Below are 12261 nucleotides of genomic sequence, written 5' to 3' on the forward strand. Positions count from 1 at the left end.
CACAAATAACTGGCTGATGAAAACATTTCTGAAAGCTCATTAGATTTATATTCTCCCATCTTCTTTGGTTAATGTGTGTTAAAGTATAGTGGTTCTTAAAACTTTTTCCCCTTTCGGGCCACAAGTATCTAGCTGGAAAGCAAATAAATGTTGTAGGGGTGGAAAATTTGAAACATGCTAAACTCCTGGAAGAAATTTCTGTTGCTACTCAGTGATCATAGGCAGATGAGGGCTGTCAGGAATACACGATGGAAACAAAAATATAAAATGTACAATACTTTGATCGTGGAAGTGTTCACACACCCTTGATATAAATATCCTCTTGGAACATTTTTGATACAATTTTGGTATTTAATCTATTTGACTTGACATCTTTCTTCAAACACAGAGAACCTGATAAACGTATAATAAGTTCAGATGTTCTACAGGAATGTTTTTGGCCATTAAAGCTGTATTTTGCAGACAAAAGAACAAAGCTACCAGTCAGGAAAAAAATAACAAAAGTTCATAGAATTTAATATACAATGGGCCTCAATAAGTGGAGAAAAAATGTTTGTGACAGCAGTGACACAGGATGCTTCTCCAAAATTAATGAAAAGACAATATGGAAGCTGGTCAAGCAGGCTGCCAAGAGGCCAGCAGCAACACTGAAGGAGCTGCAAGATTTTCTGCCAGGAAAAAAAAAGGATTTCTGCCAAGCACTGGTTGTCTTCTCCATATGTCTGCATGAAGGATCGAGACTACATGAAAGATAAAAAAAAATAAAACTCCTTTCTTGCTAAAATCCACCCAAACTTTGTAGGATGTTATTTTGTGTTATGATCTAAAAAGTGACAATATCGCATTACAATTCCAAAATGTATGTTTGACAGAAACACAACAATATTTCTGTCATTGTTTTGAAAAAAAAAAAACAAAAAAAAAACGGAAGTAGTATTGTTTTTAGAGGTGACTGAAACGATGGTCAGTCAGTTTTTATCCGAAACCTGAACCTGTCCAGGATGATAAAGGTAAATTTTATTTTCCTCCTGCACAGCGAGTCCAGTAATTCTTCCAAATCTAAAGATTATATCTGTTCACCAGATAAAAAATAAAGTTTTGAACAGGTAAACTAAGATTTCTGAACTAAATCTAACAACTCACAATTATTTCAGTAATAAATTAGTTTATCAATTATTCTGATGACATATTGACTAATCAGATAAAAAGTATTAACACATTTTTTTATTTAACCATTTGAGCCTTTTTATACGATGTTTCAAGTGTAAGCAAATAAACAAATAATTTGATTGCTTTTTAAAAAAAAAGAGAATATAATTATTTTGTTGCCAAAAGTGCAATAACACACCTCTCCTTTGGTGGCAAAGGACACATCTGCAGTTAAGAAAATGTGTCTAACATCAACATGTGAAAAGCTCAGCATTTTCTGCTTTACTTAACATCAGTCGAGGGCTAATCTGTTGATTATTTTTTGATGAACTGATTAATTGCAAAAGGTGCTTAATTGGAGAGATTTTACAGAATTTGAACTGGGTGAAGCTAAAGCTATGTCACTTCAGGAGTTATTGGTAGAACATATTTACAGTCAAAGATTTTTTTATCTTAAATGTAAAAAATATGTATATATTTTGTACAGTTTTGGCTTAATTACTGCAGCATGTTGTTCTTTCAGCAAATTTCACTTTCTTGAAATTATATTACAGAGTTAACAATTAATTGATTACTAAATTATTTGATAAATATTTCAACAATCACTTACTCATGATTAAACTAGTTAATCTTTTCAGCCCTATCTAAATGCGATGGAAAATCAGTGGGTTTATTTGAAGAGGGCTGTAGATAAGACATCTCCCTGCAATCATAGTTTTGGAGAGCTTTCAGTAGCTGGAGTGGGCAAATATTGATAAGTCAAGATGTGGCATGTTGATAGACTCCTACACTTTTGAGCGCTGCTGTAGGACCCAATCAGGAAAACTGAACTGATATTTTTCTAATGCCTGTTTAAATCTGTTTCTGCTATATATAAGAAAACCTACACATCCAGAAAAATCATGTTTCACAGAGAGTGTGGATGGAGGCTGAACTAAAGTGTCTTAAAAGGCATTTATTTGTAAAACTCCATCATTTCCCCCAGTGCATGTTAACGATGTGCTTTCTGTTGGGAAAACTTGTAAACATTTGCTTGTATTGCAGTCTCACACAATAGTGTCAGGCTGTATTTTCCTTTCTATCTGAAATATTCCTATCTAATCATTTCATGATGCTTTTCAGCACAACGCTTCTGGGTGCAGTTATTAACTGGAACTTTAGGTTGACAAATGGTGGGAACTGGGTCAGGAATCCAGCCGAGGCACACACAAGCTGATATTTGCATACACCAAAATATTTTTGCAATAAGAGCTGCCAGAGACTAAATCTGGGACACTGATTTAATTATTACTCCATAGCTCACTGCATTTAAAGTCCCAGCTTGTTATTATCACTTTAGCTTCTCTCTACAATAAGGAACAACAGAAAACAGCAGATCCCGTCAGCACATGGAGGAAAATAATTCTTGAAAATAAATGCTTATTAGATCGATTTTGCTTGACAAACTTTTTTTATTACTGCTGAAAACGGCATATAATTTGATTACTTATTTACTGTAATGTGATCATTTCAATTCCAGCCCTTCCTACGATACATACCTGCTTTTAAAATGTTTGGTTAATACTTTTGTTACTTTTTGAGGAGTATAATTTCATCACAACTAAATTTATTTCACAGGTGATCCTGTTTGCAATTCCACAATAACGTACCTAAAATTAAGATGGAATAAAGTATTTATTCAATCTATTACAGCTTTCCAGCTTTGATGTAAATAATCATTGTTACATTAAATAACGCCCAGATTTTTTTGCCATGAACTCAATAACACCAGAATTATAAAAGCTGCACAAGCATAAGAGATCATAGCAAAAATCATTGAATGCACATGTTTTAACTGAAAGATTCTGCAGCGTGTTTCAGGATTAAATGTTAGTCAGTACGCACTACTTTCCCGCATCCTATTAACAATTTGGCTCCCTGCTGCGGCTAACACTGCACCAGCTCACCTGGTGAGAGGCTCTCAATAAGCAGAATGAAAAGAAATTCATCAGCCGTTTCCACACATCCACTAAAACATTCTCACTCATCTCTGTTTGTTTAAATGGACTCCATTAGCTGCTTCGGCCACATTCAGGAGTAAAGCCACAGCATTTATTGAGTAGTTGTTTGTAGTGCTGGCCGGGTTGGAATTGAGCAGAGACAGACAAACTCAGAGAGAAAGAAAAGGAGGGAGTGAGAGAAATAGACCGAGAGAGAAGCAGTGAAAGGAATTTCAATGTCTTTGGCCCGATTTGAAAAGAATTATTAAACCACTGCATCTCAATCATCCTGATTATGAAACTGCAGTCAGCTGAGCTGCCATATGTACTTCAGGGAGATACCCCACCTTGATATCTAGGCAGAGCTTCTTCCTTCATCGTGATCACACGCAGTTTGATGACTGGAATGTTTTTTAGGGAATGTACTGCATTGCATTTATCATCAGTCAGCAAATACATGAATGATAGCAGGTGGGGAAGTAACTTCATCTTAGAGAACGTTGTATGGCTGTGAATCTAAAATAGCCATAGGCTCAAATGAGGTACTGAAGGAGCCACAAATTTGAGCAAAACATCAGTATTGCATGTGGTGAGATATAAATGATTTAATATAATGAGGTAACTTCCTGTTCTTCACATACAGCTGACAGTTCACTGGAACCAAATGGGGAGGAGAAGTTTCTATTTGTCTTTCACACTGAGATAGCGATCACAGTCTGAAACTTAGGACGGGCTTAAGGTGTTCAGACATCAGATTTGCGCTGTAAACACTCTTTTGTCAAAGCTTTTTGAGCTCTACTGATCTTCATTTCACAGGTAGTGAAAGAAGGAGGGACGACATGCACGAAAGGTTTGAGATTTGAGAGTCGAATCCCAGACGGCTGACTCGAGTATCGGTTGCCTTCATCTATATGTCAGCTCTGCCTCTAAACACTCACGACTCGACTGAGACTTTAGGTTTTAACTCATGAACAATCTTTATCCCATCTAATCAGGGGTAAATGTGACTTGGTCCGTGTAGATCATTTGAGTAAATGACTAATGTTGTACCTCTGAGTTACCATTGTGTAGAAATGACAGGCTGTCCGGTCACTTTATATCTGTAATGTTCTCTGACAGCATGTGGCAGTAAAAAGACTTAATGGCAGCTTCCAGGTTCGTCTGTGTTTAATAATGCTATTGGACGTGTGTTTACAGTGAGTGAGGCACAGACCACATCTCTGACTGATATTACTTTTCCTCCTGCATTTGGTTTAATAACCAGAACCATTACAGATCATGCTATTATTGACTCAACATTAAACCTGTCAACATTTGCTGTATCATCATAATGATGATCACATGGATTACTCTCATCGATTCAGAACAAAATAATATCTTAATTTACCTCCGACGTGGTATTTTCTAATGCGATGATGTTCTTTCAAAAATAAAAACACTTAAGTGATTCATTCATTCAGAAATGTAAAATTAATTGGAGTTAACCAATTTTTACTGTCTTTTTAACTTAACTGTTTATATTTTAGTGCAGTGAATGTGCATTTCAGTTGTATCCCTCCTTTTACAGTAACTCAGAGCGTTTAACAGTATTTTTCACACATTGGATTAAATTTATTGAAAAGGATAAGCTTGTTAAATTTGTATGTTTTTAACCCTCCTGCGACCTTATTGCGATGCCCAAGAGGATCGAGAAAAAAGTCACAGTCAGACAGAAAATCAGATTCCCAAATTAGATCTTCTATTTACAAAACTACACATAAAAAACCTTGAAAAAGTACACACAGGGTCAGTACTGAGTTGAGGGACTGAGCTGAGACTTGACTTGACATGACCATGTCTGTCTGCCCATGACCAGAGAAAACCCACAGTATCCTTGCCATGCCATTTAAAATGCATGTAGAAGTGCAGTAGCTTTTAAATATTTTCTTTAAAACTGTGGTAAACTTGAAAAATTTGATTTAGGATTTGATGCATTTTAGTTCTCATTCATGTAGTAAATCATATTGTGTTAAGATATTTAGGGAAAAAAAAAACTTAAACTCTACTTTTGTTTACTTCTTACTGTATTTTACTAAAATTGCCCTCCATAGATTCAAATAGGTGCTACTATGTGGCAATAAACCTGCAATTTATTACAATTGAACTCCTTATGTTGGTCAATACTTAAGAAGAACTCAGACTGTAGATTATATATATATATATATATATATATATATATATATATATATATATATATATATATATATATATATATATATATATATATATATATATATATATGTGTGTGTGTGTGTTTGCTAGAATAAATACATTACTTCACTATTTAGAAATGTAACAGACTAAATAATTAAAATATTTCAAAGAAAAATAATATTCAAGGTCAGACTTAATAAATATTGTAAATACCTGCACATATTGCCAGTAATTCTTTTTGTTTTTATTATTTAATAACCAACTGTTAGTTGGTCCCCTGTTCTAGCAGCGAATTCCTCATGAAGGACTCAACCATCTTTCTGGCTGAAGACGACCTCCATGTCCTGACTCATAACCTTTGACATGCATCAACAGTGTACTCTCCAGAGAACACTCTTGTCTACTAAGCTAGAGTTTGAATGGAGTCTGTGTTTGAATGAGAGCTGGTAAAAAAAAAAACTGAATATGATTATAAGCTTAAAAATTGAAGCTAGAGGAAGGGGGGCTAGATAGAACAAAACATCCGATAAGAAGAAATAAAGGCATCAAAAGGACCGCATGATTGGTGTTTCAGTGAGCTGATAGAGGAGCAGAACAGGAGATGGAGTGTGCAGTGTGCTTGTTTTCTGCTGATACAGATCAGATTTCATAAAGATCCACATGACTGCCTCATAACAAGGGGATGGAGAGAGGAATGAGATGGAGATATGAGGCGGAGGCAAACAGAGACATGAAGAAATTGATAAATAGCTGCTTGCCCTCCCTGCAGCTGCTCTCTTTGTTTTTCCGGCTTGGGTTTTTCCTGTTGAGCTTTATATGATTATCCAAACTGTAATTTGGAAAGAAAGAGGATTGGAAAACGATATAAAGGAAAGAAGACATTATAAATTACATTTTAATTGAATCAGCGATTGGATGAAGTGTGGCGTTAGTTAGGAGTCGCCCTGATTTGTTCACCATCCACATTACTTTGACGTTTGCCATCTCTGGTTGTCTGACTTACAGTGACAACCATGTGGGTGTCATCACTCTTTATTGTGCAGGCTGGCAGGAGGCCAGGCTAAGATCCTGTTGAGCCTGTGACATGCTCTGTCTAAGTTACTGAATGACGGACTGACCTAATGATTGACTGAGAGCTCAATAATATTTACCATATAGCAGGTGGAGCAGGTGCTGAAGCCTTCAATGCTGTCACTGTAGTTTGAAAACTCTTGTTTGACTAGATTTACAGCGCCTTGCAAAAGTATTTGCATCTCATGTTAATAGTTTTTAATATATCTATTATTTTGGATTTCAATGCTTTGCCTCTTCTACTAGAGTTAGCAGTTGCTTCTCCTATGATTAATGTTCTCCTTTCCCAACCTTTCAGTTCAGGTGGGCAGCCATGTTTTTGTAGCTTTGGTTTTGTACGGAAAGATGGTGTTGAATACTCTGAGCGTAATATGTTGTTTTTAACCCAATTTAAATGTCTCTGCAACTTTGTGCTTGATACTCTTTGTTCCTTAATGTTCTCTAACAAACCTCTAAAATCTTTAGAGAACCTCTGTATTTATATTGAGATTAAATTCCTCATATTTGAACTCTACTTAGTAATTGCATTACTTCTAAGTGACTTTGGTAGAAATTATATTTTGTTTATAGGTGTTTCACGTTGGAGTGAACTGCGAATGCTTACTACACTATTCATATGTTTCATATGAATTAAAATGTTGACTACCAGGTATTTCACAATAATACACTGCTCTGTGTGCTTACATCACACAAATCTCTATGAAATACAGTAATAATTGTCATTGTGATGTGAGAAACTTCAACAAGTATAACTTGTTTTGCAAAGTACAACAAATACAAAACAATAACTGAATTACTGTGGCACAAAAGTAACTAATAAGGCTCACTAGAAATGTGAGTTTGTTGTTCTGGCTTGTTTCCTCTAATTTTCCCTGCCCTTTATAGTTTTCAGCTGTAGTCTCTGGACAGAGGGTGTGTGGACATCAGACAGTGACAGCATGTGGGTGTGAGGGTTTAAAGAACAGCAATTGGAACAAATTGGCCTCACATTTGTACATGTACATGGTATATGTGGGTGTATTTGATGCCCACATGCACTAAAAAGCTGTGACATTGTAGCAACGACACACTACTGCGCAGTTCCTCCTTTGGCTCCTAAAACTGTGCTGACCTCTAAAGACGAGGACTCAATTCAGCTTTTTCCACAATGTCTGCACCAAGTCATCATTCATCCTTCAAGTTCTAAGTTTTGTTGAGAAGGGATGTGCATTGATCAGATGCCATTTTCCAGAATTTTCCACAATCCCCTAATTGTATTTAAATTTTGGAAGCTAAGTCAAGATGTTGAGCTCTTTACATTCTCGGAGGATTCTTGCTGTGCATCAGGTCACATTGTCCCAGCTAAAGCAGTCGCTGCAATCAATAAATATCATTTTCTTAAAGAGTTATACTTGGACTCTGACAACACAAGTCGATGATGTGTGTCAGAGCAGTATTGGCAATATTCACAGTTCTCTCTACCCATTGCTGTACATCTCTTAAAATATGAGAAATCTGATCAGTATGCGCCTGCACTCCCCCTTACTCCTCTAATGCAGCTACACTGGCCCTTGCTAAGTCTTTGAGTGCTATTCCAGATTCTGGTTTTGACTTGGAGAGCTCTGCATGGGCAGTCACCAGTTCACATCAGTGGACTACTGGATCCTTACATCTCCATCAGGTCCTTTAGGTCCTGGGATCAAAGGCTGCTTATAATCCCCAATAAAAAACGGAAAACTGAAGGAAAAATTATTTTCTTCTCAGGCCCTCTCTTCCTCTGTCAACGAGAAAAGTGAACTCAGTGGCTTCCTTTAAAAGTCAGCTAAAAACTTGTGTTTTTAAATCTGCTTTTGGGTTTTTATTTTGTTAAAACATTTCGTGAAATTTGTCTTGAAAATACATAACGTTTTACTTGTTTACTTTCTGATTGACTGTGGTTGTTGACACACAGTTCCTGTGATTAGAATTTTATCAGCTTCAGTATTGAATATCGGAACATTGCAAAGAAGGCCAAAACCCAAAGACTGGGTTTCCCTATGCTGAACACACTGGTTTGTCCTGAATTGAAGATAATTTATTTGTTGCATCATTGTGTGGACATAAAATAAACTACACCAATTACTGTTTGAATGTGATTGCATACTAATATGCTGGAGCATAAGTTGTGGTAAGCAGCAGACAGCAGGCTAGCTATAAGATCCCATGTTTGAGCTAATTAACCAGCTACTGTTGGCTTGCTAGATTCGCATCGTTACTCTATAAACAGGAGAAGAAGAACTAATATCAGAATGGACTTTACTGACCATCACTGTGTCCACAAGCAAGAAATGTAACTTCAGCTTCATGTGATTCATGTTTGTATGTTTCTCTGCATCTAAATCAAAGCAACAATTAATTAATTTCAGACATTTTTTTGTTTGTAATAATTGACTAATCATATAATTATAGCTTTAATAGCGCTGTTTTCCATTTTGAAAACTAGAAATTGGGTCATGTCACCCATTTTGTTTAAAACATACAACAATGAGCTTTCTACGTCACTTAAATGATGAATTTGATGCCCTAAAGGCTGAGCCATCCTACTTTGATACCAGTGACTCATTGTCTCTGTCTGTTTTTTCTCACATTGATTCAAACATTGAGCAGTTAGGAAAGAGTAACAAAGTGAAAAGAAATAGGTGTGCAATCTGATTATTATGCTACAGTGTAAATTAGATGTTATCGGCTCAGGTTGGAGTTTCTGAGCCTCTCGTGTCGCTACAAGATCCCAGCACGGCGGACAGTTTGTTCCCTGCTCTGTGCAGCAATTCAAGAATTCAAAAGTCCAGTGACTCATGCTGTTGTAGCTAAGCTGTGAAGTGATAATATGCCCGCAAGGTTATAATAATTGTTTTGATCTGTAATTGTATTATGATAATGTACAATATTAAGTTTATTGTACAATTATCAGCTTTCTTCAGCAGATATTTACACAGAAAGCCAAATAAGCTTAGAGGCTAGGATAAGAGGTCTAGTAATTGGCAAATGTTGATATATGTGGTATGAAGTCATTATCATACATTGGAATTTAATGTAATAGGGCACATATTAAATTGCATTGTTTAAGTCCTATCTATGTTGATTACAAAACAAAAAAACCCCATGTATTTCATTTTTTGAAAATAAAATGTTTATTTTTAAGTCTGTTCTATAAAAGGCGTGTAACAATACTGTGCATGAGAGGTGGATCATCTCCTCACTACTGTGTCACCCTATTTCATCCCTTCCTTCCTCCATTGCATTTGAATTTATCTTTTATTTAAGTATTTTTGATTGATTAAGAAGTTAATTATAACAGAAGCAAAATCTCGCTTATTATTTAACTTAATTGTGCATGTGTTTTCTTCGGAAGTCATTATATGGCTTAATATTTCTATTAATTCTGATTCAAGTTTAGGCCGACTGACTTGTACAGTGTGACAGATGATGACCCCCGATCAACACAAAATAACTCTGAGCGACCGCCTGCTGATAGATATTATTTACCGTAGTCTGATAATCCTTACAGTAGGCACGGGTAGATTTAGAAAATTACTTTAACTCTTTCATGCATGAGTTAAAATCTCATTCAGTACTTTTGTCTGTAAATGTATTGGATCAGCTGTTAGAATGAAAACAAATGGGAAATGTAGCTTTTTTTTAACCATGTACCTTTCAAAGAGTTTTGAGGTCTCAGGTGGAAACAAGCATTTATACTATAAATATGTACATGACAAATAAATAATACAACATATTTTAATGTAAGATATTGTAACTAATGTGGCTACGTTACATTATTTCTAATCTTTTATGTTGGCTACACTACTGCGACATGCTCCTGTCCTCTTCATCCCTCATTCAGCTCTTTGGTCATATTATTCATTGATGCTACAAATATTTTTTTACCTGGAAGGATCATATTCCAGGACTGACAAGATATTTGTGAGGTGTTTAGTCTTTCTGACTTAGTGCCTCCCATTCGAAGAATGTTTGAAGAATGGGTTTGTGAACTTACACTGATTGACAAGTAGGTAGCCCTGAATGTAGGGGCAAACAAGAGTCTGAGAAGGTGTACCATCAACTCCAATACACATACAAAAAGGTGGGATTTTTAAAGGTTCTGCACTTTAGTTTTCTATAGATAAAAAGGTTGAATCATTGGATGTATGGGTATGAAACATCTCAGAGGTTTTAGTACGAAGATATCAAAACTACAAAAGTAGGGAATGAGAGGAGGGTCATGTGACCATCCCCCCTTCCTCACTGGGACTAAAACACTGACTGGTTATTGGTTGTCACTCCATCTTTGGAGAGAAGGCATTCTTACATGGGAAAAACTTTCAAACTCCTAATAGAAAAATCCCAGATCACAATTAAAATCCAGAACATTCTGACTGCAGTTGTCATTAAAAAACCCAACTGTTTAGCTTTGAGTTCATTTCTTGTCTACTCTTGAGTTTGCTGGCTTTGCCAACCACTATATACCTGAAATGCAGAATCACATTTCTATACTTCTTCTACTGTTTTTACTTTTGCTTGATTCATTGCTGCCCATGATGTCCCAGTTTTTAACTCTTTTCTTTTGTAATTGGGACTTGCAGGTTACTAACATTTAATCATCGCTATGTAAAGATTGGTGCTAAATTTCACACTTATAAAAAGTCTTTAATCGCTTCCTCTTTAGAACAAACATTAAACTTTAATCTGTAAATGACCCAAAATCGGCTTAAGAGGCATTTTGACCTAATACTATTTAAGAAAAAGTGAACAACAGGCTTATAGCATCACTCTTTGTGCCCAATATCTCTAAGGGATCCCCTGCTCTCTCACAGCCTTTCTCTGACTGCATTTATAATGTATGAAGGCATTATGCAATGACCATGAATCCACAACAGCTACAATAGTGTGGCAGCTGTCAAAGCACCAGGATGCCAATTACCTTTTATGGCCATGTGCCATCACTAACACCTCTCAGTAGCCTTCTCTTCAGCATGCACCTCAATGGTGCAAAAAAAAAAAAAAAAAGGCAGCAGAAAAAGCAAAAGAGTCTGAAACAAAGAAGAAATGATTGTGGTTCCAAAAAAGTAGATTAGATTGTTAAGAGGATTTTAATAAAAATGGGGAAAAAAAGAAGAAAGGCAAGAGGTGCAAATAATACATTTGGGGGAATCATATAACAAGGGTCAGCTTTGGATTATTAAAGATGTCCAAAGTTGTCACCATCTGTCACATTTATTTGCCATGCTTTTGTAAATGGGTAAACAGTGTTTACCAATTAATGGTGGTGCTGAGCTTTATCGACGCTTAAATCCTTCCTCAATGAGACATTTCACATCATTCCCAATTATGAATCACTTCAATCATTTTCCACATATAAATTTCCCCCTATTCATTTAGACTGAAGGGGTTGTTTCTGCTGCACTGGATGAATGGTAAATAGGAAGTCAGTCAGACAAACAATTATGTAAACGTCTTTACTGCATTACAGCAAAGAAAAACCACACATTGACTGTAGTTTACTTTATAGTTTAACTTTCTTGGATATTTTTGGACAGCAACGAGAAAGTGGGGTGTTTACTTAATACCCAAGGGAAAGTATGGGGAGCATTCAAACAGCACTGAGGATAATTTACTGTATCTGTTTAAGAAAGTCTTGTTCTTTTGTTCTCATCATCTTCTGCAGTTTTAGTTTTCTGCAGTATTTCCGCTAGTTTAGCTTTCCTAATACTTCTAACTAATTTAACACTTCAGAAAACCTGCTATTTGAGGTCTTTTTTGCTGATGTTCAAAGTTAGGAGCAGAAGGTATACTACTGTATAGTTGCTGATTTTCTTGCACTTCACTTGAGTGCTGAACTTATGCTTGAACGCAG

The 12261-nt window shown here is 35.9% G+C and overlaps 1 protein-coding gene across 3 annotated transcripts in view; it reads left to right on the forward strand.

Annotated features, from left to right (window-relative positions):
* Positions 1 to 12261, forward strand: part of bsnb (bassoon (presynaptic cytomatrix protein) b) — a 105652-nt gene that overhangs the window by 24878 nt on the left and 68513 nt on the right. The gene's annotated exons all lie outside the window — the stretch shown is intronic.

Source organism: Poecilia reticulata, chromosome 5 (assembly GCF_904066995.2).
Source record: "Poecilia reticulata chromosome 5, P_reticulata-male-v2, whole genome shotgun sequence".
NCBI classification, from domain to species: domain Eukaryota; kingdom Metazoa; phylum Chordata; class Actinopteri; order Cyprinodontiformes; family Poeciliidae; genus Poecilia; species Poecilia reticulata.